The sequence below is a fragment of the Meriones unguiculatus genome, chromosome 1, assembly GCF_030254825.1.
Source record: "Meriones unguiculatus strain TT.TT164.6M chromosome 1, Bangor_MerUng_6.1, whole genome shotgun sequence".
In the NCBI taxonomy this organism is placed as follows: domain Eukaryota; kingdom Metazoa; phylum Chordata; class Mammalia; order Rodentia; family Muridae; genus Meriones; species Meriones unguiculatus.
This window is the reverse complement of record NC_083349.1, coordinates 121,970,986-121,973,485: the sequence shown is the minus strand read 5'-3', so window position 1 is coordinate 121,973,485 and position 2,500 is coordinate 121,970,986. Positions and strand designations below refer to the sequence as shown.

General features: G+C 45.1%; 1 pseudogene; it reads right to left on the bottom strand.

The window, feature by feature from the left end:
• Positions 1-854: 854 nt before the first annotated feature.
• LOC110541513 (acetyl-CoA acetyltransferase, cytosolic-like) lies at positions 855-1,924 on the bottom strand (annotated as a pseudogene).
• Between the last annotated feature and the right edge of the window lie 576 nt (positions 1,925-2,500).

Here is a 2,500-nt window from a genome sequence, read left to right as displayed (position 1 = left end):
TATACAAACATACATGCATGAATGCATACATACATACATACACACATATTTGTGTAACATGTATGTACATTGTAGCCAGGTTATGCATCATTTGGACTACTGAAAATATTGTTTGTAAATAAATTTTTAGACAGTGGGCAGCTTTGATGTATTTCTTTCTCTTTACTCTTGACATCAAAGCTGCCTGCTGCTCACATTTCTACAACTCAGAGGCACACTTGTTGGAACTCCCAGTCTTTTGGACTAGCATAGCTGGAAGACTCCACCTCGTCAGCTTGGAAGAGGTCACCGAATCCGATTTCCACCATTACAGAACTTGTCTTGATTTGATCATTGGGAAGCCACAGACAACAAGCAAGCAGGGGTGTTGGACCCAACCATAGTTAAAGTGAAGAGCCTCAAATTTCACCAGAAGCTGCAATGATCCACTGCATTCTTTGAATGGATCATTCTGGGGCCAGGCATGATAGTGTATGCCTTTAATCCAAGTACTCAGGAGGCACAGACAGGTGGATCTTTGGGAGTTCAAAGCCAGCCTGGTCTACAATGATTTTCAGGCCACATGGTGAGTCCCTGACTCAAAAACAAACACATAAATGATAAGAGAAAATTATACCTGGAAAATAAAGACAATAAATATGGAAGTTATGAAAACGTTGTTCACTCTGAAGCTCTTGATGACTTCTTGGATTTCCCTTTTATTTATAACACTGTCAGGTGCAATGTCTGAGCCTTGGGTATTTCACATTAAAGTACAGCAAGCTGCCCACCTGTGCCCACTTTGGTCCTCATGTTCTATATAGTGTTTCACTGATTTAACAAGAACTGTTCAAGGGTGGTGCCTGTTGGGCAGATCAACCTCTCTGAACACACATTTCTATCCCCAGCCCACCCCCAGTGCACAGGGCTGCAAACCCACATGTCCCTCCCACTCTCTCCAGGGTATGTAACAAGGTCACTAGAATCCTACAGCCAGATGCTACTAGAGGATAGCCCAAGGCAATGGCTCCTCCATCAATGTCAACAGCTAGCTTTATGCCTGGAATTGGTCCTACTCCCATAGCGAAAGGCTCCACACCAGCTTATGGCCCGGAGACTATTCATGCTAAAGGTCTCAGCATTCAATTCGCAGCTTTAGTCTTTTCATGAGAACCATGGGAGGGGCATCATTGTTCATTCCTGATGCATTATCTGGGTCATTCCCATCTCATCAGTAAGAAAGTAAGGGTTTAGTCTGCCCATGGCATCAATGTAACTGCCATAATAAGGAAACTCATCAATGTTCACTTCAGTAGGACCTTTTCTGGAAGACACCAGCACAAATTTCCTTGTCAAAGTGGCCAGCTTTCTGCACATGCTCTGCCCTGTTCTGGGTCAGAACTGTAACCTTGTCTTGGGCTTCTCTACTCACTTGCCATTTTTTTTAACTACATTTTCATCTGTGATGCCCACATGATAGTTGTGAAACACATCTATAAGACCATCACAGAGTTTGCTGTCTGCTAGTGCTACCTCACCCATCTTGAGTCCTATTCTCAGTTGAGCCAAGGGTGGGGCCTTGCTCATGTTCTCCATGCTTCCAGAAACCACAATGCTGGAGTCACTTGTGGCTGAACTGGGCTGTAAGGCGCACGGTCTTTAGATCCGAGCCACAGATCATCCAGTAGCTCCATGTTAGAACTGAGTAGGGGATCCCCGCACCTACACTGGCTTGTCGAGTACGACTTTGCCCACAACCTGACATCAAAATGTGTCTGGCTATGACCTCAGATCACTCTTCTTGAGCCACCTTGGCCCTCTGCAGGACTTCTTCGATGACAGTTGTCCCCAGGTCGTGGACAGGCACAATGGACAGGGTAGCACTGGAGGAGCCTATGGCTGTCTGTGCCGCCGACATACTGACCATAGGGTCCCAGACCTCCATTTATCCTGTCACTCAGCTCTCTGAGTGTCAGCCCAGCACTGTCTGCAACTGCAGAGCTTAGTCTTTAAAATCAAAATAAAAGTCCCCTTCACTACGCTTTATCTGATGGGCTAATAATTCTCCATGCTAACCCCGGGATAACACTCCACCCTCATGTTCTTGTATTGGTCTGGGTGTTCAGCTCATGTGCAATTTTATGTGATACTCCATCTCCTTCCAGCACTAACCCCTCCGCTTCTAGCCCTCTGTTCCCTCTGCCCTGATCTCAGCAAGTAACTTGGACTATTTTACCTAGCATGGGTCTCTGGGCTCAGTGAAATCAAACAGGAACAAGATGATAAATACATGCTGCATTCCACTAACACCAGAGTAAGAACTGTCACTGTGATGCTGGGGGCATGAAGGCGGCTGGATGTTTTCTCTTGGGGACCACACTTCATGTCCATGAATGAAGCTTTGTGATTACAGCTTTTGACAAGTCTCTAAGATTTACTACCTCGAAAAAAAAAATTCTTGGGAAGGGTCTCCTCCACGTTTTTTGTTTTTTTGTTTGTTTGTTTATTTGCTTTTTTTTCT